The sequence below is a fragment of the Bombina bombina genome, chromosome 1, assembly GCF_027579735.1.
Source record: "Bombina bombina isolate aBomBom1 chromosome 1, aBomBom1.pri, whole genome shotgun sequence".
Taxonomy (NCBI): Eukaryota; Metazoa; Chordata; class Amphibia; order Anura; family Bombinatoridae; genus Bombina; species Bombina bombina.
The window spans coordinates 692,998,006-693,025,650 of NC_069499.1; positions in this window are offsets into that span (position 1 = coordinate 692,998,006).

The window sequence follows — 27,645 nt, forward strand, 5'->3', positions numbered from 1 at the left end:
AGTATTACAATTCGAAAAACATCTAATATCGAAGTGTTTCCCAGTATTTGCAGAAAATATACTTTGATTACCAAGATGTACACGCTGAGGTATCTCTTGGTAATCAAAGTTGTCCGTTTATAGTAAGGAAGCCTGGTTCTTTTATTACTATTTAACAACGCCTGTATAACGCAGTGGAAGCCTGGTCCTTTCATTGGTGGTTGAGCGGACACACAATGGAGACCTGTGGAGGCACTCCCATCTATTCTACCAATCAGAGATACTTGACGGTCTCACCGTCCCGCCTCCAGTGACGTCACACGCTATGATAGCGTTACATGGACAGTACAATCTGTTCTATAATCACTACTTCTGATCCAGATTGCAACAAGATTTGTATACCCTTTGCTCCATATTTACTTATTGTGGACTTTACCTATACCTATGCTTACTTTTGCTATAGTGATGTTTACTACATCTGTGATATTTAGCATGCTTGGCTGTTATTAGTAGCATAGATTGTTATAGACATAACACCCTAATATACACCTGTTTGCGACACATTATCCCAATAGGTCTTGGTAGCATACGTATGCTTTAGCTAGTTTATGTCCCATCATTTTGCACTTTACCATACACTTTGTGGTGTTTTTTATATTGTATATATTGTTCACTTTATATGGTGTGGCTAAGTTCAAACAATGTTTCACTAATGTGATATTGGAAACTTAATAAATTAATTGGAATTTTTCATATTTACTTGTCTGTGTGCCTATATTTAAACCCTTGCTTTTTCAGAGTATTCATGTATGCTCTGAATTTCAGTCTCTCTACATTGATTCTATTGCATATATTTTTTAAGGGAGGCACCAGTATAATACATTTAGCAATATTATCTACTCTCACCTTTTTCTTTATTTTTTCTTTATTTTCTTTATTTTTATATTTGCAGAAAATGATTTACATTTTAACATATATGGACAGTACACACAATGTCCTCATGGAAAATTACCCTTCACTTGTTGATATCTATTTAACCAACATTTTTCAGGTTCAGACCTCACAAATCTACTTTTAACTAACTTATCCTTTAAAGGGACAGTTATACTCCAAAATGTAAACATCAAAATTACATTTGCATCATGTATTCAACATAAGTTTCATTCATCACTTTTGATAAACTTTATTTTAAAACTATTTATTCGATCGCAAAAGTTTTACCCATTGTATGTTCACTGTCCGCCTTCCGAACCGCCGCATTTTTTTTATATCGTGAAGAATTTGACATCAACCTATAGTAATGATATCTGTCGCGCTATGTACAAGATTAGTGAATGTGCGCACGATGACATAATTTACTATCATATCCATTGACGCATGCGCTATAGCGATGTCATACAAAGCCGCTCTGTAGAGACAGAAGCGTGAGCGAGCTTCAGTGGGAGGAAAATTGGGCATAACCTAATTAGCATGTGGGAAGCACAGATTTTGTCTATGCCGCTCATATTAGAGATGTCATGGAGGGGTTGGAGAACGGGCGGCCATTAACGGCTACACTGGAAAAAGTAAGAATTAATAAAACATCTTAAAAATAATATTTATTTAAAATAAACAATGCGGTTTGAATGTAATGTTTGAGAGGAACATAGCCTAAGCTTTAAGAAAGTGTGAATTTACTGACCCTTTAAGTTAGGAGATTTTTTTGCAGTCAATAAGGGTTTACTTCCTATTTTTTCAACAATTCTCTCATCTAGGGATAACAAGTGCCAGTTGTGAGACAAGATGTCTCTTATATTTTGCCATTGGCAATTATAGGTAGTTATAAATCTTATATAGTTGTCAGTGGTGACATTTTTCTTAGAGTACAGCAAGTCATTTCGTTTCAGTTTTCTAACTTTATTTAGGGTGGATTTTAACAAGTTATCTGAATATCCTCTTTCTAAGAATTTTTTGCAAATTATCTCAGCATGGTGTTCAAATTTAATTTTTGAGGGACAATTAGCCTTTAATCTTAGGAGCTGACCAAAAGGGATTCCTCTCTTTAGAGATTCTGGATGGCTACTGGATGCCTCCAAAAGGCTGTTTGTCGCAGTACTCTTACAATGGTTCTCTGTAGAGATACAATTACCTTCTTTTCAAATACAAATATCAAGAAAGGGAAGCTCTTTATCGCCGAATGCATATGTCAGCAAAATATTGCGATTATTTTTGTTTAATGAATCGATGAATTCATGAAGGCAGGCCAGGGGGCCATCCCAAAACAAAAGGATGTCATCCACATATCTAATCCAAAGGGATACATGGGTGCTGAACACATCCTCAAATTGTTGAAATATGTCCAACTCCCATGCTCCCAAGTGAAGGCAGGCATACGTGGGTGCACAAACTTCTCCCATTGCTTTCCCCCTGACCTGCCTATAAATTGAGCCATCGAATTCAAAAATATTATTTTCAAGAATAAACCTTAAAAGATTTATAACAAAGATGGTATGATTATTGCTACCAGAACCTCTTGACCTCAAAAAATGTTCACAGGCATTAATTCCTGCCTCATGCGGTATGGAAGAGTAGAGACTTTCTACATCTAGGGACACAAGGATAGTTTGTGAAGAGACTGATACATCATCTAGCTTACGCAAAAGATCTGGAGTGTCCTTTACGTAAGAGGGAAGGGAAGAACTCCTACAAAAATATTCTGAATCTATATAACCATAAGGGATCTACACCAGGGATAAGCATATGTATATGTTGAGAAACAGGGAATTGTTCATATTATGCCCATTTTAAAGATGGCTATTTTAGAGCATTTTTGTTAGTTTAAAATATCCGGAGGCAATCTATTGGTTAAGCAAAACAGGAAATTAGTTGTCATTTGGGTATTTAGCAACCAGTCGCACCCTACTCACTCTACACCTGATGAAGGGGCGTGACCCAGAAATGCATAGTGAGTATATTGTTTGAGTTATCTGGCCAGACCAGTAGGTTATGACTTGCTGTTAACTTTTACTCAATTTATTATTTTAATCAATATATTTTTATTTGTGTATGTACTGTATGTTCTTATTGATATCATTGTGAATAATTTCTATTGTACTTTATTGTTTGTAGACATTGATGTATTAATATACAATTATTTTGCAACACATCTTTAAGTATATAAGTCATTACATGGCAGATGTTGGTGGTAGGAGACTCTATTATAAGGAAGGTTGATAGGGTAATTTGTCATCCAGACCCTTTACATAGAACAGTTTGCTGTCTTCCAGGGGCTCGTGTTAGGCATATTGTGGAGCGTATTGATAGATTGTTAGAGGGATGCGGGTCTGATCCTGCAGTCATGGTGCATATTGGTACTAATGAAGAAATCAGTGGGAGATGGAGAGTCCTAAAAAATGACTTCAGGGAGTTAGGTAGCAAGCTTAAAGCAAGGACATCCAAAGTAATATTTTCTGAGATATTACCAGTGCCGTGTGTTAACTCAGTAAGGCAGAAGGAGCTAAGGTCTGTTAATTCATGGCTAAAAACATGGTGTAAAAATGAGGGGTTTGACTTTTTAGAACACTGGGCTGATTTTTCACTAGGGTACACATTGTACAGTAAGGATGGATTGCACCTGAATGACATGGGTGCAGGTGTGTTGGGGGAAAGGATGGTAGCACATTTAGAGAACCTTTTAAACTAGGCAAAGGGGGGGAGGGTCTATTTGAACAAAATAGAACAGAGAGATCAGTGTCTGAATATGTCTCTCCATTAATATCTCAAGGAAGGGATGACTTAAGAAATGTCACATTAGAAAGTATAGAGGAAAGTACACCAAGTAGCAGCAGAAAGCACATGAAAATTAAATGTATGACAACAAATGCAAGAAGCATGACAGGTAAAATGGGGGAGCTGACGCTCTTAGTTGCAGAAGAGGACTATGATGTTATCAGTATAACTGAAACTTGGTGGGATGATTCACATGACTGGGCAGTTAACTTAGAGGGGTATACATTATTTAGGAGGGACAGGAATAATAAAAGGGGTGGAGGAATCTGCATGTATATTAAACCTGACCTTAAACCTACAATAAGGGAAGATATTTATGATACAAGCGACAATGTAGAGACCCTGTGGGTTGAAATAAAGAGTGGGGGGAAAAATCCTAAAAAAATATTACTAGGAACATGCTACAAGCCTCCAAACATTAGTGACCCAGAGGAAACTCAACTACTAATGCAAATAGGTAAGGCTGCTAATAACAGTGCTGTAATTATGGGAGATTTTAACTACCCTGATATAAACTGGGCCAATGAAACTAGTAATTCAGCTAAGGGGGATAGATTTTTAAATGTTCTCAGGGATAACTTCTTGTCACAATTAATAGAGGAGCCAACTAGGAGTAAAGCTATATTGGATTTAGTGCTATCAAACAATACAGATATAATATCAAACATAGAAATCAAAGAACATTTGGGTAACAGTGATCATAACATGGTCACATTTGAAATCTCTTTTCATATGCAGTGTTTTAAAGGCTTAACTAAGACTTTTAATTTCAAGAAAGCAAAATTCAACGATTTAAGGAAATCATTAAATAATATAAATTGGGACAATGTATTTTCTAATAAAAATACAGAGGATAAATGGATAATATTTAAAAATTTGTTAAATAAATATACATATCAATACATACCATATGGTTATAAAAATAAAAATAAAAAAAATAAGCCGTTATGGCTAAATATAAATGTGTTAAAAGAAATTAGGAAAAAACGTAGGGCATTTAAATTATTAAAAGAAAATAGTACAGACTCAGCATACAATATTTATAAGGAATGTAACAAAGCATGCAAAAAAACAATCAAATTAGCCAAAATTGAATATGAAAAATTAATTGCCAAGGATTCTAAGTCTAACCCTAAAAGGTTCTTTAAGTACATAAATAGCAAAAAATCTAAGAAGGATAATATAGGTACATTAAAATGTGTGGAGGGTAGCATGATAAATAATGACAGGGAGAAGGCTGAGGTACTAAACCAGTTTTTTTCTTCAGTATACACAAGAGAGGAACCATTGAATGATACTTTGGAACAGAATAGAACATGCCAGTCCATACCACTAACTGGGTTTTGTTTAGAGGATATCAGGAAAAAACTAAAAAATATTAAGGTAAATAAAACTCCAGGCCCAGATGGAATACACCCAAGGGTGTTAAGGGAACTTAGCACTGTTATAGACAAACCTTTACTCTTAATTTTTCAAGACTCATTATCCTCAGGCATGGTACCCCAGGATTGGCGTAAAGCTGATGTGGTGCCACTCTTCAAAAAGGGAAGCAGGGATGATCCAGGAAGCTATAGACCAGTTAGTCTGACATCAATAGTGGGGAAGATATTTGAAGGGATTATAAGGGATTATATTGATGAGCATATTCGTGTAAACAAGATTATGAGTTCTAATCAGCATGGCTTTAGGAGAAATAGATCATGTCAAACTAATCTAATTAGATTCTACGAGGAAGTAAGTAAAAATATAGATAAAGGGGAATCAGTTGATGTGATATACTTAGATTTTGCAAAGGCATTTGATACAGTGCCACATGAGAGATTAATGCACAAAATTAAGGGACTGGGAATAGCTGAAAATGTTAGCTCATGGATAAATAACTGGATAAAAGATAGGGAGCAACGAGTAGCAGTAAATGGATCATACTCAGATTGGACAAAGGTAATCAGTGGCGTCCCCCAGGGATCAGTACTGGGCCCTGTTCTTTTTAATATTTTTATAAATGACTTGGAGCAAGGATTAAATAGCGACATCTCTATTTTTGCAGATGATACTAAGTTAAGTAAGGTCATTAGGTCAGAGCAGGATGAACTCTCTTTGCAAAGGGATTTGCTAAAATTAGAACTATGGGCAAGTGAATGGAAAATGAGATTTAATACAGAAAAATGTAAGGTTCTACATTTTGGAAGTAAAAATAAGCAGGCTATGTATTTTTTAAATGGGACAAGACTTAGCCAAACACAGGAGGAAAGGGATTTGGGAGTAGTAATAGATAACAAGCTAAAGATGAGTGCACAATGCAGGGCAGCGGCTTCAAAGGCTAATAAGATACTAGCATGTATTAAAAGAGGCATTGATTCAAGGGAGGAAAGCATAATTCTGTCATTATATAAAGCCCTGGTAAGACCTCACCTTGAGTTTGGAGTGCAGTTCTGGGGACCGATTGCTAAAAAAGATATTGCAGAACTAGAAAAAGTTCAGAGAAGGGCCACAAAGCTAATAAGGGGATTGGAGAAATTAACCTATGAGGAGAGGCTAGCCAAACTGGGTCTGTTCTCTTTAGAAAAAAGGCGCTTGAGAGGTGACATGATTACTTTATATAAATATATTCAAGGCCCATATACAGAGATGGCAGAAGCTCTTTTTATTCCAAGAAAATTGGTTCTGACAAGAGGTCATAATTTAAGGTTGGAGGAAAGGAGATTTAATCTCCTGCAACGGAAACGTTTTTTCACTGTAAGAGCAATAAAATTGTGGAACTCATTACCAAAGGAGGTAGTGAATGCCAATACCATAGATACATTTAAAAATAGTCTGGATAAATTTCTGTATATAAACAAAATTCATGGATATGATTGCTAGTATTAAATGGGTCACATTTTAATGGGGTTATTTAAGCTTAACTGGAGCTTTTTGTAAGTATTTTAGATTTGTATAGGTTGAACTCGATGGACTTCAGTCTTTTTTCAACCTTATCTACTATGTTACTATGTTACTATGTTACTATGTTACTATGTATTACCATCTATCTCAGTTAAAGCTGGGATTGTCTACTTTGCATAGAGGTTGCAACAATGTTTGCATATGTTGTATATATTTGAAAATTTAAACTTGTGGTTTTTACACTTGAAATACATACCAATATTATTACCAAATGGCGGTTTGCACATTTTTCTAGCACTGTTACCATTTGTAATTCATTTTCCCTTTTTCTATAACAGCTTCAAATACGTATTATTGCACATTTTTTCATATATTTTTAGTGGCGCTCTCCACTTCTCATCTGTGGGTTTGGCAGATTCGGGGTTAATAGTTTAATAGGTTTATTGTGTTGTGGGTTAATGGTGGATTAGGGGTTAATAGTTTAATAGGTAGTTTGCGATGTTGGGGTTGGTGGATTTAGGGGTAAATACTTTTATTAGGTAGATCACAATGTGGGTGAATTGCGGATTATGGGTAAATAGTTTAATTTGGCATTTTGCATTGTGTGGGGGTTGTCAGTTTAGAGGTTAATATTTTTAATATTAGTTCCAATGTGGGTTTGATGGCGGATATAGGGGTTTTACATATTGGGTTTATTTTTGGGAGGTGTAATAGACCGGAGATTTTATGTTTTTTCTTTTTATTTTCTTAGGCTCCGGCAGTTTCTAAAGTGCCGTAAGTCACTGGCGACTCCAGGAAATTTATATTTACGCTCATTTCTGGACATCGCTAGTTTATATGACTTACGGCGCTTTATAAACGGTCGGTGGGGTTTATGTAATACCCCGATGTGCAAGGAGAAATTATGGGCGGTGCTGGCCGCCATATATGTAATCTCACCCCTTATGTATGTTTTCAAACTTGTAGCCATTTCAATCCATTATAAAACTTGTGAACACTTAGTTATCCCATGTTCATCAGTGGCTTCTCACCCCATTAAAAACACCAACATTTTTATTTTTTAAAAAGATAGATAATCCCTTTATTTACCATTCCCCAGTTTTGCATGACCAACACTGTTTTATTAATATACTTTTTATGTCTGTGATTACCTTTTATCTAAGCTTCTGCAGATTGCCTCCTTATCGCAGAACTTGTGACAGACTTGCATTTCAGGCAATCAGTGCAGGCAATCTAAATAAGTCCATGGGCATGAGCACAATGTTATCTATATGGCACACACAAACTAATGCCCTCTAGCTGTGAAAAATTGTCAAATGCATTTAGATAAGAGGTGGCCCGACAATTTGATGATTAAAGTAAATTGGAAAATTGTTTAAAATTACATGCCCTATCTGAATCATGTTTAATTCTGACTAGACTGTCCCTTTAGCTCAACACCAGTAATTTGCAATTCAAGAAGAGTATTCTAGGGGGCGGAGCTAGCTAGAGAACAGAGTGGACGTGTTATCACAGAGCTCCTGAAGCTTATAGCAATTATACATAAAGAAGTTTATCTTTTTCTTTTAATTTGTTTTTTTTTCTGACTCTAAACTACTCAGCAAGAGGTTGACTGCCTGGTTATACTTTGTTGGGACCCTTTCTATCATCTGGGCAGACCGCAGCACTCATCTTAGTTCCCAGCAGCGTAAGACTCCCAGTGACGACCTCTAGGAACCGGACCCATTTTATATACAGCAGCGGAGGGCATCGGAGGCCTGTACTACCCACCCGGTCACTTACCCAATTCAGACCATAGCTGCAGGACTGGGGGAAAGAAGCAGGTCCGGCGGTGAAAAGGCACGAAACAGCGCCATTACAAAGTGACATCACCAGGACGCGACATAGAAGAAGCAATGGTCGGAACACCGGTTACCTTGTCGACGGCCTGTCATCTCAACCACAGTTGCGGGGGACCCTACAGTGCCTCTGACCAGCAGTGAACACGCTCAGCAGGCAGAGACAGAAGACTCCAGCTATAGCGCCCGCAGACCGCGGTGCTCCGGAGTGCTCACGCTACCACATGGACACCACTGCAGAGGTGAGAAGCTTAAGATAAGACCTGTTCCCCCCCAGGGCAATAGGACCTTGGCAAGCTCCAGCTAGTAGGTGAATAACCCTTAAGGCCTACCTGCACCAGTCTGACTCTGCTGTTTGGGGGCCCACTATATAGCAGACTTTATTAAGAATTGCAGGCTAATGGTTCATACCAGCTGCAGGTGCTCCAATTAATATCTGCCTGTAATTTCATCTCTGTTTACATGTGAAACATCTGAAGTAGACTGCTTATAGTGAGATAGCCCTTGGCTTACAGGTCCTGAATTGATTGCTCATACCTGGCATTTTGGGGACCCTGGTGACTACCCTGACCTGAAGTCCCAAATTGTTTGTACTCCCTGCCTTGCTTAGGGCACTGCTTGAACTTTAAAAAGTTTGTGGGCTCAGAGATCTGCAGCTATATTTCACACCACTCCGGTCTCCCCTGACCTGTCACAATTTAAAAGCCAAGACCCCTATCAGCTTTCCAGAAAGGCACAGCTCTATAGTGTCTCTCCTCCTACTTTCCTGCTCTGCATCCCAGAGCGGGTCATAACCTACATCCCTTTCCCGGCTGGGCCCAGTGGTGGCATTTTTCCCTGAGGAGAGACATGCCCTGACAAGGATTACTGCTCTCAAGAGCCATTTGACCCCTATCCTCCTGCCTGCTTGTCCTGCAGTCAACTGCTGAAGCAACCTTGTAAAAGGGACTTTTACCAATTATTTGACATAATTAACATAGCCATGATGTGCTAAGTCCTGGGGCACCCCTCCCCACAGGTGCAAACCAACTGTACCTGCCAGGTACACCTGAGACCTCTCTCCTGCAAACAATTTTCAACGCACCACCCATTTTCTGTTACAGTCCCTGTTATACAATGTCACAGCAAACCAAGAGGAAGTCAAAGGGACCACATCTTTCAAAACATACAGTCCGGGACCATTTCCAACCTATTAGAGACCCACTACCGGACATCTTGGACGATGATAGATCTATCTCTCCTCCCCTATCAGAGGGAAGGGCTAGTATGAGGAGCTCACCACCCTCCCGCATACAGACCGAAACGATCACCATAGACTCTATGAAATTGTTATTGGATCAGCAGACCCAGTCCTTCACGAAACTATTTGATAAACTAGAGAGGTCTTTTGATGATCTCAGAAAGGACATTGTCACAGTTAATGAGTGAACAGACATTATAGAATGCAAGCAGGAAGATCTGCTAGTGGATCACATGAACTGGGTCAGTTATACACAAAATCTGGTGGATCAGGTGACCTCGCTGGAAGCGAAATTAGCAGACCTAGAGGACCGTTCCAGACGGAACAACATTAGAATTCATGGAATCCCGGAGTCTGTGGGTCCTCAGGAACTAGAAAAATTTGCCCAAGCATTATTTCGAGCTATTATAGGACCGTCAGGGGAACATGATGCGAGAATTGACAGAATACACAGGGCTGCTAGGCCGCAAAACCTCCATATGGATAAGCCAAGAGATACCATAGTCAGGTTGCATTATTATTCCTTCAAAGATAGACTCTTGAAAGTAACTCTGAGACAACCCCAACTCCCGGAACAATTAAAAGACATTTCATTGTATCCAGATCTGTCCTCATTCACACTCCAACAAAGAAGAAGCTTCAGCGAAACCACCAGAGCTCTGAGAACCCACCACATTGGATGCAGATGGGGATTTCCCACTAAGCTGATCATCACCAAAGACGGCATCCAACACACTGCCCTTACCCCACGGCAGGCTCAGGACCTGCTGAGAGTCTGGAATTTGCCAGCTGGAAATGGGAATGATGACCCTCCCCGCCCGCAGAGAGTGGGGCCTCTGCTGAGAGCAGGAGCTCAGGCCGGGAACCCAGACAGACAAGATCCACTTCGGCAAGATCCAGGTCGGTGACCAAACTTACTACATCATCTACAGAGGTCTAATGACTACCTACTCATCCCTTCTGAGGGCGGTGCATGGGCTACCTATTACTGACCAACTCTCCAAGAGGACTGTGACAGTTCCTGGCGCCATGGTGGTGCCGAAGTTCTGGTAATGTACCAAAGACTGTCCCTCTTGCATACTACTTCTTGTTCCATGTTTTTTTTTCCCTCTCTCTCACAAGTTGTTTAAGTACTGTCAGTTCTGTTCCCACACCTCCAGAAGATTGGGATGTGGTCTGCCTCCAGTAGACCAACTCTCTATGAGGACTGAGATTGCTCCCGGGACCTTGATGTTGCCAGGGACTTGGTAACATACAACTGAAAGATCTTTTGGTTCATGTTAATTGTTTAATGTCCATATGAGTTTTAGTGTATATAGTTAGTTATGAATAATGCTCTATCTATGATACCGAGTTAATGTCTAACATAGTGGTGCTCCTGATGATTATTTTCTCTTCACCCCATATCTCCTCATCTCCCCCATCTCCCCTACTGCTCTCTCTCTCTCTCTGCACCTCAATCTTCCCTCTGTCTCCCTCTGCTCTAGTCCCTTTCCCCCTTTACCCTCTAACCTTTCCCTCTCCCCCCTTCCTTCCCCCCTCACCTGGAATACTGCTACCCCCCTACCCACCCGCCTTACTTCTCCTGTCTTCCTTTCCCTCTGTCTTCCCTAATCCTGCCACCTCTCTCCCCTCGCCAACTTTGCTCTTCTTCATTTCCCCCCCTTTTTCCCTTCCCCCCTTTCTTTACCCTCGGCCTCTCTCCGCCTCTCTCCCTCCTATCTCTACACCAGCATTGCCCGCTTTGCCCATCTTCATCCCCTCCTACTCTACCACTAGTTTCCTCACCTAGCTCTTGTACTAACCCTCCCCCCTCTCGCCCTATTTCCCTGGACTAGGCCCTCTACCCCCCCGCGGGGGTGCAAATGAGGGGGAGGGGTCTTGGTAATCTCTGTTTCCTTGGGGATGCATCCTGATGTTCTAACAGGTTGTGGTTATACTTGTGGAGAGGCTTTCCTGGTGGGCGGTGCTGAGGGAGAGAGCTGTTTAATGTGAAATGTCAAATGTTGAGAACATATTGTTATTCTGATGTATCTTTGATTTACTATATCATGCACCTCCCTCCAAGTACCGACCCCTTTCTCTCCCTTCTTTTTCTTTTAGCTCTCCTGTTTGCCTCTCCCTTCCTCCCTCTCCTTTATTTTTATTCTTATCTTTTCCACTTCCTTCCCCCTCTCCCCACCTATCCTCCAGTTCCCTGATCTCTTCCCCTTGCCTCACCGTCAGAGTCTGCATCCCTTTCCTCTTTCCCCACTAGGCACTCTCACTCTATGCCCACCTCGGGCTCACCCCTTACCCACTACTTTTAATGTGTTGTTTTGTTATTTATTACTATTTGCAGATGTCTATATGAATGCTTGTATTTGCCTACTTTCTATGACCTACATGTGCCACCCGATGCCTGTCATTGCCCCTTAGAAGCTTTTGGACCTTCCGCCTTTTCCACTTTCCTGGGGTGCGAAAGTATAGCATAGGTGCATTACTTCCTTCCCATCTGCTCTAGTCCCCTTTGTCCTTCTTCCCTCTTCTCGCCTTCTCCACTGCCCTTTCCCTATCGTCCTTCCCTTCCCATCAACCCTTAAGGTTACCTGGCTGCAGCTCCTTATGTGAGAAGATTAGTGATTATATAATACGCATCGGTGGTGGAGGGCAGCCTTTAAATTATCTTCTCCTCCACTACCTCTTTTCCGCCCCTCCCCCCCGGGGGTTGTAAATTCTGGTGCGGTTAGGGATTATTCATTCTATCCTCCGCAGTCTCTATTTGGCAGAGTGTAGTAGCCTATGCCCAGCCCAAAGAACCTAGTAAATTCCAGTGTGCACCTCTCCCCTAGTTCCCTCTATCTTGACCTAATCCCCCTTCCCTTTTTTTTTTTTTCTCCCCCCCCACAATGAGAATTGGCACTTTAAACGTTAGGGGTCTTAATTCCCCTACTAAGAGAAGCCTACTTCTTAAATTCTTGAAAAACCAATGTCTCGATGTTGCATATATACAGGAGACCCATTTGACGGAGTCTCGGGCCACCATGTTCCACCCCAGAGATTTCCCGGTTCGCTTGTCCTCTACCTTCCATAAAAAGGCCAGGGAAGTTACTGTCTTAATTGGTAGGCATGTCTCCTACGAGCCTATCTATCTTGAATCGGATCCTTCTGGCCGATATATAATATGCGTCTGTCGGCTGGACAACATTCTGGTCACACTGGTGGCTCTGTATTTCCCTAATGTCAACCAGACCCGCTTCCTCGGCAACCTGCTAAGTAAGGTTAGCCGACTTAAGCAGGGGAATATTATTATAGGCGGAGATTGCAACCTGGTGTGGGACCCGCGCAGGGATAGAAAGTCACAAAGAAGAGGCCCTCCACAACGGGGAGAGGAGCATTACTCTCACCTCTTTAGAAATTTTGTTTCACAACACTCATATCATGACGTCTGGAGAGCCCTGCACCCTGACATTGACGACTACACCTGTTACTCATCCCCTTCCCAGTCCTTCTCTCGGCTCGATTGCAGACGGTGGCTAGAATCGTACCCTGTGTATGGTCAGACCACGATGCAGTAGTTGTAGATTTCACTTTCTCCCCCTCGGGGGAGGGTGAACATTCTTGGCGCTTACCGCAGTACCTCCTCGCGGACTCTCAGATCCCACTCTGGATACCGGAAATAGAGGGTTTTCTCAGTATAAATGACACGGGATCCACATCTGCGTTAACTTTGTGGGCGACGCTCGAGGCCTATCTCCGCGGACTCTTTATGCAAAAGTCTTCGGAGACTAGAAGGCTCAAAGGTGCCAGCTTAGCCCAAATATATCATGATTAGTCTATCTCCAGGAGTCAGCTTAAAGGGGCTAGATCGGACTCCCTGATAAGGAAAGTCCAAGCTCTTAAAAAGCAGATTGAGGCTTGTGAACTAGAGAGGGTTCAGAGAGGGCTCTATCTTCTGAAACAGAGATACTACCACAAGGGGGACAGAGCGGATAGGCTCCTGGCCCACAAACTTCAACAGAGAACCTTACTAAAAGCTTATATCACAAGAGATAATAGGAAATTCTACTCTCCTAGCGACATAGGAGATGTTTTTGCTGACTACTACAGTGGTTTATATCAGATATATGCTGACCCTTGTTCACACTTTGCGCCAACCTACACTATTCCTGAGTTCCTCGACAAACTCCAACTGCCGCAGGTTCCGGAGGACCTGAAGGACCTTCTCACTGCCCCTATCTCAGCGGAAGAGATTGAGATGACGGTTAAGAACCTCAAGGCGCACAAATCTCCAGGGCTGGATGGCTTTGATGCCATGTACAAAAAATTTGTGGCTCAACTATGTCCCATCCTCACTCGTGTGTTTGGTGAGGCCATGGTCGCTGGTAGGTTCCCCCAGGACTTCTTGGAGGCATCAATTATAACTATACCCAAACCAGGGAAGAACCCTGAGTTCTGTGAGAGTTATCGCCCAATATCTCTCATAAATGGAGATGTAAAATTATACGCAAAAATTCTGGCCTCAAGGCTAAATAAAATCCTTCCGGTCTTGATCCACCCAGATCAGGTGGGATTCACCCTGGGATGCCAGGGTTCAGACAACACCAGACGTCTGTTGAATATCTTTTTCGAGAAAGCCGCACTCGAAATCCCACTGGTTACCCTGTTGTCAGATGCTGAGAAAGCATTCGACAGGGTCCGGTGGGAATACATGATCGAGGTCATGCTTTCTTTCGGGTTCCCTCCTGCTTTTATCACAGCGGTAATGGCCCTGTACTTGGGCCCATCTGCTAGAGTGAGAGGATTGGGGTTTGTATCTAGAGCTTTTAAGATCAAGAATGGCACAAGACAGGGGTGTCCCCTGTCGCCACTTCTTTTTGCCCTGATGATGGAGCCTCTAGCGACCAGACTCCGGGCGACCCCCTCTATCCAACCCTTAGTGTTACATGATGTCCCGCAAGTTCTAGTGTTATTTGCGTATGACTTGACGATATTTTTAGCAGACCCGGAAGAGTCACTCCCTGAACTGTTCAAGATATTGGCCGAGTTTGCTAACCTAACATGTTATAAACTCAAACTATACTAAGACTGAGGCCTACGCTATTGGCTTACCCGAAACCACACTGGAGACCCTGAGAGGATCCTACCCATTTAAATGGTCCATTGAAGGACTAAAGCACTTGGGGGTGATGCTCTCCCATGACCCCAAGCGAATAGTGACCGCAAATTATGGGTCCCTGCTCAGAGAGTTTCAGCAGATGGTTTCTATCTGGAAGGTCTCAGAGGTCTCTTGGACGGGTAGGGTCGCGGCTGTGAAAATGCTCCTACTCCCAAAGCTGATTTATTTCTTCAGGTGCCCCCCGGTTCCTGTTCCGGCATATCTCCTCAACCACTTTCAGTCTATCTTTACGAAATACGTATGGAAGGGGCGCCACGTATGCTACCATTGACCCAATTACAAAAAACAAAAAGATGTGGAGGCATGTCTATGCCAAATATCGCATTATACTACAAAGCTGCTATTCTCTCGCATATAACTGCTTGGGGGTGAGGGACTGCTCCTCTGGGTGGTTCCAAATAGAGCAGGGATCGCTGCCCGCCAGAGTAGACTTGGCTGATCTTATTTGGATCCCGGATCATGCAGAGGTGCTGAGCGGAATACATTACCGCACAATCAAGACCTGCCTGAAACTTTGGAGGGAGCTGAAGTCTCTTGACTCGGTTGCTCCGCACCCCTCCCCAATACACTCTATTAAGGCTTTGCTGCATTGCCTTACTGACTCCCATCCCAAGAAATGGGAGGCCCTAGAGATCAGACTACTGTCAGACCTATATAGAGGAGACGTACTAGCCATCCCGCCCCACACTTATCCGACGAAAAAATTTCCCTAGAGAGTTACAATTCAAATACTTTCGCCTGGTTTCACTCCTTCTATCCTGGGGATTCCAGAAATTGAACATGCGTGTTCTCACCAAACTACTCCAGAGGCTGGGTCTCACTGATAACCTCACGGGGGATACAGCGATCTTTCATCTTGGTCTGCAGAGCCTCCCAAAATCATCCCGACTGCTAGGTGTTATTATCCTCCTGACGGCAAAACTTGTTATAGCCAGACAGTGGGCGAAACAAACCCTTGTAACGCTGACCCCAGTACTAGAGTCCTTAGATTACATTCAAAAAATGGAAGAATATGCGCTGAGGGTCGAAGGCCGCTACGTTTTCTACTGTTCTATATGGTTGGCATGGGAGGAGTATAGGAGGGCTGGCGATACCGGTAGTTCGACGGGAGAACGGATGGATGCGTAGTCCTTAAGACTGAACTGAGCTTTTGGTGGCCTGACCACTCCTCCAAACCTACAGTAACCTTCCCATCCCCCCCTTTTTTTTCTCCATCTCTCTCCCTTTCTCTCCCTTCCCTCGTGCCCCACCTCCCAACAGCAGTTCTTCAGGTTATTTCCACCCCACATTACCACGAAATGTCCACCAGATGATTCCCGCTTTAAAATTTAAGAATTTTCACACTGCACATCTTAGACGATTACATCTATGTAGCATTTGATTTCTGTCTTATACGACCCATATTGAGAATCTTTGAGTCCGAGAACTATGTCTCCTGATGAGTACCAGTTTCCAGATCCCATGAGTGGATCTACTTTACATTGTTGACGTTTGCATGCTCTGTTATTTAACTACACAAATGAGGCATCACTAAGGTCAATACCATGTTCCCATTACTGTTCAGTGTATTTATGTTTGGAATGAGGAATTACTGACATGTACTACTGTCTGAGATATTGTCCTTTATGCCGTGTTTGTACTCTGACTTGTTTTATTGCCTCAATAAAAATATTTAAAAAAAAAAAGAAGAGTATTCCAATTCATCAAACATTTACCAGCACACGCAATCACTTTTTTTTCAGTGGACTTTCAGTTGTTAGTGGATCTTTCTGTATAAAAAGTTTTTAGTTTTTGGAAAAACTATTTTTATCTTTTCCAAACGGCATATCTTGGCTATTTGCAAGCTTTTTTCTTTTTAACATTTTTTTTTTATTTCATTTGTATTACATTTTACAAGAAAAATAAATCAAATCATTTTGAAATTTCAAAAAGAGAAAATGATATTAACTTAAAGGGACATAAAACACACATTTTTGTTCTTTCATGTTTCAGATAGATTAGAGCATATCATTTTTTAAAAATGTTCCAATTTACATCTGTTATGAAATTTGCTTCATTCTCTTAGTATCATTTGTCAAAAGAGCAGAAATATACTTCTGAGCAGTGGTGTTGCTAGAAAGTAGTAATGGGGGGGGCACTTGTTGGTAGCCCAAAAATGTTTTGGTGGTGGAGAAGCAATGGGAGAGACAGGGTGAGCTGTGAATGGTACCTCAATAGAAGGGCTGGACCAGTTGTGCCACTGAAGGGTATGTCTGGATTAGGTGTGGTGTGGTGGGACAGGGTGGGACTGGTAAAGCCATAGGCAGAATGATAGTGTGAAAAGACAGGCCCCCTTTGAGACACCACTGCTTCTGGAGCTAGCTGAAAACAAAGGGTGAGACAATGACAAGAATCATATATCGGCAGCTTCCTCCCAGTAGTGCATTGCTTTTAAACAAAGGATACCAAAAGAATGAAGCCAATTAGACGTAAATTGTAAAGTTGTCTAAAACTGCATTATTTATATGAATCATGAAAGTTTTTGACTTTACTGACCCTTTATTTTAAAGGTTAGTCTTTGTTTACATTTAACAGAGCCTCAATTCCCACAACATCTATACTACACTGAACTATTTGGACATCTATAGGGGCAAATAAATAGGAAAGTAAGAAAGGGTAAAAGGGCTTATTAAAAGTTTACAATTTTATGGGCTTCATTTACATTAATAGACACTGCAATTTTTTTCTGATTTAATACATAAAAACACTAAATTATACTATGAAATATGTATACAACTTATTATGATGAACATAACATTCATATATGATTGCAATAAAGTGTTTGAACGTATATTACAATATTATGTAAAATTACAGGAAACAGTTAATTGCACAACGTCAGTTGTTATTATTTGCTAAGTAAAATAAAAGCTGCATTCAGACACAACAGCAGTCACAATCACTATTTAAATAATCATTTTATGTCTTTATAGACTCATATTTTTGCTTCCATGAAGGCCTGTTAAATCTCCTGCAAAAACTCTTTTAAAGGCCTTTTTTTCTTTTAGCTTTTCATGTGTTTAACCAACTTGAACTTTACCACAGCTGGTTTTACTCATTAAAATAGGGCACTTGTAATGGAAAAGAATGGCTTTCTAAAGGGTATTTTTATTCAAATGCAGGATATTTTCAATCTCAAATCTGCATCGATGGTTTACAAAATGCTTTGACTATCATATCCTAGTAAGACACTTGAGTGATCAATTACTGTTTGTCATTTCTTGCAATTTACTAAAGTGGATGTTTATATATCAAAAGTCCAATGGGTCCTGTCAGATTTAGCTACTAAGCTAATCGTCAGAGAGGCTGACATTTTTTTGTTTTGCATTTCTAATCGACATGTGTATCATATAATAGCTTCAAAAAATATAGAACCTACAGATGTGTCACAGGATGTGACAAAAAGTATGTTTTCATAAAGCTATTATCAGGTAGGTGAAAAATAATATTCACTTTACTTTATGGAACTGACCAGTTGCATCATGTTAACACATTAATTATGTTGATCTATTGATGCCAATGTTGGCTATTAAAATGAGTTGGTTTTTTTTTTTTAAACAAATGTGATAAAGACATTTTTAGGGTGACTTCCGGTAGGCGGCTCAACAAGATGGCCACAGCTTCACAACTCTCCTTGTTTGAAATCGGCTTATGAATGCAGAGTGGCAAAATCTTCAGCCATCCACTCATCCCTTGGCAAGCATTGTGCCCGGGAAACCTACAGGATCAGGGTATCTCAACTCCTGGCCTCCGAGAAGGCACTAAAAAGTTAAACTTCGCCTTTAAGCCTGCAGACGTCCCTGCTTTGCTTAACAAGATGGCGCATATCACTGATGCCCTAACTGATGTCTTCGCACCACTACTAGACAACCTGACGGCAACTATAGAGGAACTTCTCTGTGAAATGAGAGGGCTTTATATACAGGATCATGATAAAGCAACATCACCCATCTGTTCAATTGAACCGCGCCAAATCTCACTTGCTGACCGGGAGGCGGACACCTTGGAGATGGGCACTATAACGCTGGTGCAGGAACCACACATCTCTAATCTTTTACCCCAGCGGCAGTGCCTGACTCTGTTGGAGCCCAGAGGACTACGTAACATGTCCACTTCCCAGTCACTGACCTGCCCAAATTTTATTTCTAAGGGGAAACAACCGATCGCAGGACTCCCGGCACTCAGTGGACATACGGGTGCTAACGGCTGTATAGCCAGTGCTCCAGGTCAGCCCCGGGCCCGCTCTCATGCAGCATACTTCTCACTGAGCCCAGTTGGCAGAGCTGCACAACGGAACAGTGTGGCAACCACCGAAACTACAGACACAGATGGCGACATAAAGACCTCTGCTGCACAGCGCAGTGGGCAAGCTACAATTCCAGGTGATTTACCGCGGGCAATCTCCTCTATGCAGATCCAGAGGTTGGACTCAAGATGGGACGGTTGCCCTTTGGGAGCATTGATATGGGATCCACTACGGGATGCTGCCGCGCTGCAGACCTCGCGACCAGTCTCAAGTTGGGGCAGCTGCTCTCTTGGTGTGCTGCTGTCCTTGGGCCTTACTGTGCGGCAGTTTCCCCCTCCTCCGCAAAAAAACTGCTATCTTCCAGGTCAGCGATATCAGGCAACATCACGGGCTGGAGTCGGATAGTTTGTTTCCTGTTTGTGTGCCACATAACTGTGTACCAGACCATCCCTAATGAGTTGACTCCCTCGCTCAGTCCCCATGCCACTAATCTTGAGGGAAACCTGTCGGGCAGTGTAATCCAATGATAGCAGCGTGTACCCACGCTAACTAGTTTAGACTTACTTGTGAACTATCTGACATGTATGGATTATTCCCACCTTGTAAATATTTCTGTTGGCTGCAGATGTCACAACCTGTGTTATACTGTAGAAAGGCAAATCTAGGAATGATGTGTGTGTTATATGTGTGAATCGTTGTAGAATTGTTGTTTTATTTTTTTTTTGCTCCCTAATTGACAATATATGAAACGCTGTACTAATTGTGGGCTGACCTAGACAACCCAAATATATACCTGTAGCTTAGAGACTCTCCCATATTTAGATGTAATGCAGTAGAAAACGGCTGTTTAGTCTCAAGAAGGAACATTACCCTGTGAAGTGCCTAACATGAATAACTCATATATGCTTTGGTTGCCCCCAGAAATGTGTTATGTGACAGGCGCAAGCCACCTCTAATGTAATTTTAGCCCTGCATTTATCTTCTAGCAAAGACACATTTGAGATGACAATGTGAATATAGCCGATATTAAATTATATGAATAATAGCATTCTAAACGGGCTGCAGCCTTTGCATTTCATGTCCTACAGTTATATTTTCTTACTTAAATGCTGGCACATGGTTTCTTAAGGGTGGGCTATTAGATAAAACAATCAAGCTCTTATTATAGCTATCCCATATAAATGCCTGGGCGGCCTCCAGTAAGGCGATACATACTCTAAACCACTATAAATCAACCCCACCCTGTAAATATGTCTATTGACCATCAGCAGAGCAAAGATTCATCAATACCTATCTATACTTCTGTAAAAATAATGGCTTATTCTCAAAAAGCTCCATTACTCTGTTACACTCTGCATATGGATATCTCATGTATACCCTGGCTGTCCCCGGTAATGTAGTCCATTGTATGTATTGTACATCACTTGCAAGGGATCTATACGCGACAGTTGCAATTTATTTTGGTAAATCTGTAGTATATACTTCCTGCATCAATTCAGATGACAGCCTAAAGGCAGGAGCTTTAAAGACCCCCCTTGCATCAGTACCTTTTCCTCCTGAACTGTCAGTGCTTCTTTGAGAATATAGGTAGAATACAGTATTCTGGTATGCCTTGCTTTATACCACCTATGATAATAGGTTACAGTTAGTTACTACTACTTTTACCCCTTCAAGGCCTTGCTATTAATATGCTACCACACTTTGCAAGCTGGCTCATTGTGCCGGGCTAAGAAATCTCTTGCATATATTCCCAGACATCTAACTGATGGTACATCAACATACATTGGGTGAAACCTACATACATAACTCCTTTAATTGTCCCACTATACCCTTACTGATTTTATGCGATAAAGGTCCATATTATGCTAACTATATAGACATTGCTTATTTGTACCAGGCCATTCCTGGAAGGACCTTAGGATACGATACCAGGGTACATTGATAATATGTAATAATCCAATACTGGCAATCCCTGCCGAGTTTATCTTCAGACTATGCTTATTATATTGATTCCGTCATCAACTCACCTGGCTGGGCTTGGGTCTAACTCAGTCCTACCTGTTCCTGCTGTTATATAGTATGGGGGGTTTTTGTTTTTGTTGTTGTTGTATAGGTTTATTTTTTTTGTTTTGTTTTTGTTTTGTCTTGTTTTAAATTAGTTAAAAATGAGAAAGTCAGTCAAATACTTGTGAGAGGTGGTATTTAACCTACAGCTTTGATAAAGATCAGGTAATGGTTCACGACGTATACAGTAGAATTTATTCAGACTACCTCTCAATCCTAGCCATAATGAGAGCTACAAAACTACCTATCTCTTATGTTGGACTCAGTTTCCCAAGATTTTTATAACACATATCAATGCAATGCTATCATTTTGAAATCATACCTTGTAATTTTCTCTCTTGACTGTATTGGAAATATTTGATTGTTGTACAAGAGCTCTCATTATATTTGTACTACTTTTTCTCAATAAAAAGAAGTTTAAAAAAAAAAAAAAGACATTTTTAGAATATATTTCCTGAAGAATAAACTTGGTGAGGATTAATTTGGTGGAATTCCAGCAGCTAATAAAATATATATCAATGTTTCTCTTAGTCCTTTCAGTTATTGTATTGGTAACATAATAAATTGCAACCATGAGTCATGTTATCAAATATATGGGGGTACAAAGGAACAGTCAAAGATATATGATTCAACTCTAACAGCAGTTTCACACACACCAAAAAAACATTATACAAAATGAAAGAGACAAAAGAATTATCCTCTGGTATAAGCATCAAAATAATCAAACATATCAATCATTTTAAAAAAGTAACTTCAAAAATAAAAAGATTGAGTAACCTTTAAGATGTTTTAGAGCAGTGGCTGCTAATCTTTTGGCCATCATCCCTTTGGTACAATAAGATAGCCATTGGGATGCCCCTACCTTGCCCAGGAAAAATATTATTCAGAATAGCATTAGAGGCTGTATTCTATCTTAGTTAGGGTAGGTTGCTCACAAACCAAAACTATCATAAATGAAAAAAGCAGTAATACTTAAAATACAAAAGTAGAAAGTTGTTTCACTTTAGACATCTAGGCGAAAGCACAACAAATTACAATAATACTGCCTGGAGGATCCAACCAGCATCCTCTTACACTCCTTACCTACTAGTGTCCCCTATAGTAATCCCAAAGCCTCCTTCCACCTCTTGTGCCTATTAATTCCCACTTTGAGAACCACAATGTACATATTTTCATATGTGGTGCACATGCTCTCGTGTTACTGTGTTATGGGATCAGGGCCGCAATCCGATATACGGCGCAGGTTTCACCGCAAGCATGGAAACCTGTGCCGCCCCTTGGTTTCAACTCGCAACTCGAGCTGTCTTATATACGGCGCTGTCAGATGCTAAAGTGCCTTAAGTCTGACAAACTAGCGATGTCCAGAAATCTGCGTAAGTACAAATTTCTGGAGTCGCCAGTGACTTACGGCACTTTAGAAACTGCCGCCACATAAAAAACCTGGCTAAGTTATTAAATCTCCAGTTACTGTCTAACACGCCTCCCAAACATAGCCCAACACGTATAACCCTCTATCCTCAATCCCCCCTCTCATTCCTAACAATAAATATATTAACCCCTAAACCGCCGCTCCTGGACCCCGCTGCCAGCTACATTATCTATATTACCCTTAATCTGAGCCCCCTACACCGCCGCTAGCTACGTTAAATGTTTTACCCCCTAATGTGAGCCCCCTACCCCGCCGCAACCTACATTAACTATGTTACCCCCTAATATGATCCCCCTACACTGCCACCACCTATTTAAACTATATTACCCCCTAATATGATCCCCCTACACCGCTGCCACCAATTTAAACTATATTAACCCCTAATGTGAACCCCCTACCCCGCCGCCACCTATATTAAAATTATTAACCCCTAATCTAATCCCCCTATACCGCCGCCACCTATAATAAATTAATTACCCATAATCTAATCCCCCTATACCGCCGCCACCTATATTAAATTAATTAACCCCTAAAATACTAAAATTTCCCTACCACTAAACCTAAGTCTAACCCTACAAATAGCCCTGAAAAGGGCTTTTTGCGTGGCATTGCCCCAAAGTAACCAGCCTGTAAAAAAAACATCAATCCCCCCTTAAAAAACCTAAAGTCTAACCCCCAAGTGCTCCTTACCTGTCCTAAAGACCAGCGGAGAAGATCCTGTTCCAGACGGAGAAGTCTTCTTCCAGACGGCAACCTCTTCTTCTTCCAGGATCCAGCCGGCGCAAAGCGGAGGAGTTGAAGACCGATGACCGCGGAGCTGAAGACCGTCCATCTGGAACTGAATCCCGGCGATGCTGGAACTGAAGATCGGCGACGCTGGAACTGAAGACCTCTGGAACTGAAGACCGGAGCCGGAGCTCTATTGCCAGCCTTTAAAAGGGCTTTTTGTGGGGCATTGCCCCAACGTAATCAGCTCTTTTACCAGCCCTTAAAAAGGCTTTTTGTGGGGCATTGTCACCAAGTAATCAGCTCTGTAATCTAAATCCCCCTACACAGCCACCACCTATAATAAATGTATTACCCCCTAACCTAATCCCCTTACAACGCCGCCACCTATATTAAAATTATTAACCCCTAATCTAATCCCCCTATACCACCACCACCTATATTAACTATATTAACCCTAATTATATTAAGGTTAATATAGTTAATATAGTTATTATATTATGCATATTAACTATATTAACCCTATCTAACTCTAACACCCCTAACTTAATTATTATTAAAATAAATCTAAATAATATTAATAATATTAACTAAATTATTCCTATTTAAAACTAAATACTTACCTATAAAATAAACCCTAAGATAGCTACAATATAATTAATAATTACATTGTAGCTATTTTAGGGTTTATATTTATTTTACAGGTAACTTGATATTTAGTTTAACTAGGTACAATAGCTATTAAATAGTTAATAACTATTTAATAGCTACTTAGTTAAAATAATTACCAATTTACCTGTAAAATAAATCCTAACCTAAGTTACAAATACACCTACACTATCAATAAATTAATTAAATAAACTACAAATATCTAAACTAAAATAACATTAAATACACTAAACTAAATAAAACAAACAAACAAACACTAAATTACAAAAAATAAAAAAGATTACAAGATTTTTAAGCTAATTACACCTATTCTAAGCCCCCTAATAAAATAACAAAGCCCCCAAAATAAAAAAAATTCCCTACCCTAATCTAAATTACAAAAGTAAACAGCTCTATTACCAGCCCTTAAAATGGACTTTTGTGAAAGTAATCAGCTATTTTGCCTGTAAAAAAAAAACAACAACCCCCCCATTACAACCCACCACCCACATACCCCTACTCTAACCCACCCAATCCCCCCTTAAAAAACCTAAGTCTAACCCCCAAGTGCTCCTTACCTGTCCTGAAAACCGGCGGAGAAGGTCCTGTTCCAGGTGGAGAAGTCTTTTTCCAGGCGGCGAACTCTTCTTCTTCCAGGATCCAGCCGGCGCGGAGTGGAGGAGTTGAAGAATGATGACCGCGGAGCTGAAGACCGTCCATCTGGAACTGAAGACCGGTGATGCTGAAACTGAAGACCGGTGCTGGAGCGTGGAGGATCCTCTCCATACGATCGACGCGTACACTGAATAAGAATTCAAAGTACGCAATTAAAAATGGCGTCCCTTGAATTCCTATTGGCTGATTTGAGCCTTCAAATTCAAATCAGCCAATTGGATGCAAGCTACTTTAATTATATTGGCTGATTTGAATAGTCAATAGAATAAGAGCTACTGTAATTCTATTGGCTATTCTAATCAGCCAATAGGGGGGGTTGTTGTTTTTTTTACAGGCAAAAGAGCTGATTACTTTGTGACAATGCCCCGCAAAAAGCCCTTTTAAGGGCTGGCAATAGAGCCGGTTACTTTGGGGCAATGCCACGCAAAAAGCCCTTTTCAGGGCTATTTGTAGGGTTAGACTTAGATTTAGTGGTAGGGAAATTTTAGTATTTTAGGGGTTAATTAATTTAATATAGGTGGCGGCGGTATAGGGGGATTAGATTAGGGGTTAATTAATTTAATATAGGTGGCGGCGATATAGGGGGATTAGATTAGGGGTTAATAATTTTAATAAAGGGGGCTCACATTAGGGGTTAATATAGTTTAAATAGGTGGCGACGGTGTAGGGGGCTCACATTAGGGGTAATAATTTTAATATAGATGGCGGCGGTGTAGTGGGATTACATTAGGGGTTAATAATTTTAATGTAGGTGGCAACAGTGTAGGGGGCTCACATTAGGGGGTAATAATTTTAATATAGATGGCGGCGGTGTAGGGGGGATTACATTAGGGGTTAATAATTTTAGTGTAGGTGGCGACGGTGTAGGGGGTAATAATTTTAATATAGATGATGGCGGTGTAGGGGGCTCACATTAGGGGGTTAGGCATTTAATGTATGTGGCGGCGGGGTACGGGAGCAGCGGTTTAGGGGTTAAACACTTTATTAGGGATTGCGGCGTGGATTGCGGTTGACAGGTAGATAGACATTGCGCATGCGTTAGGTGTTAGGTTTTATTTTGGTTTACTACGCCTGCAATTTGTGGCAAGGTGAAAATGGAGTAAGATTTCTCCATTTTCTCCACTTAAGTCCTTACGCTGTATATTGGATACCAAACTGCGCTGGTTTGGTATACCTGTCTATGGGCCAAAAAACTACGGCCGAAGGCAGAAATATACGAGCGTAAATTCTATGTTATGCCGTATATGTGATACCAAACCAGCGCAAAATTTGGCATCGCCGGCTTTTACGGGCAACGCTGCATATCGGATCGGGACCCAGGTGTCTATTCTGCTCCCAAGTCCCAATCATTACTCCTTACAAGCATTTTTACATCAACCATTTAGTGATCTCACAAAACACCTTAATAAATATAGAGTTTTGGTATGTATAGCTGTCAATATTTGTATAGTAAAGTATTGTAAAATCATTCTTCTTAAAGGGACACTAAAATCAAAATGTAAATTTTTATGATTCAAACAGTGCTTTCAATTTTAAAAGACTCCCCAATTTACTTCCATTATGATATGTTATACATTTTTTTATATGCACACTTTCTGAGGCACCAGCCCATACTGAGCATGTGCACAAGCTCATTAGGTATAAGTATACTACTATGTGATTGGCGGATGGCTGTCACATGATACAAGGGGCTGGCAAAAAGGGAAAAAAATGTGTGTTATAAGATTGTCTTTGTATTATGCACTTGTTTATATATATATATATATATATATATATATATATATATATATAATATTCCAGGGTGGCAATTTCCTATACATTAAAATTAGGAACTTAAAGGGATACTGAACCCAATTTTTTTCATTCATCATTCAGATAGAGCATGCAATTTTTTTTTTTTAAATCATTTATTTTGACAGTAAACAGATTTGATTTAACAGAAACAGTGCAACAAAAGGATGACATTATAAGCAGAGCATGTTAATCTATAAACATCCTTTAACTTATACTGGGTTTTTTCCAATTTCTTTGACCCAAACAACGCAACACAAAACAAACAAACAAACAAACAAACAAACAAAAAAAAAAAATAGGGGAAAAGAAAAGAGAAGGGGGGGTAGACTAATAAACTCCCCTCCCCTCCCCTCCTACCAAATGTTAAGTTGCACCAGCTCTGAATTCCTGAATGGAAAAATCAAATATTCTATCTCACTTGTTGGGAAGCTTTTAATGAAAGCTGACCATTTCTTAAAAAATAGTCTAATATCCTCTTCGTTATTCAAGTTGGTATCCCTTTGCTCCAAAATACATTGTTTTTTAAGATAATTCTTTACTTCTAAGATTGAGGGGGCCCTATGCTTTTTCCAACATTTCAGGATTAGGTGTCTAGCGGCTAAGATTGAGAGAATTATTAGTTTTTCCTGGTGATGTTGCTCTTCCTTCTTTATACAAAATATTACTTGTATAAGTGTAAGACCCGGAGGGGAGATCCCCAGTATGTTATGGCACCAATATTCTAATTTAGACCAGAATTGTCTGATTCTCGGGCAGCTCCAGAACATATGTTTCAGATCAGCTGCATGGAGGGAACATTTTGGACATTTTTCAAAATTTGCGTTGTGTATTTTAAAACCTTTCTCTGGCGTGAAATATACCTTATGCAATAATTTGATGTGTGCCTCTCTCCAGTTTGCTGAGAGTGTAGCCTGAGAAACTTTCCTAATAGACTTTTGAATAAAGTTAGGTTCTATATCATTAGGGACAATTAATCTATTCCAACCCAGTTCTATCTGTTCTAGAATGAGGAGTCCCTTGATGCCATTTATAGCCCTATAACAGAAAGAGATTGATGTATGACCAGCCTTCATTAGTAAGAGCCAATTTTCGATTTTTCCCAAATCCCAGTTCCAGTCTGACTTTCTAACCAGTTCCGTGATGTAGTGTCTTACTTGT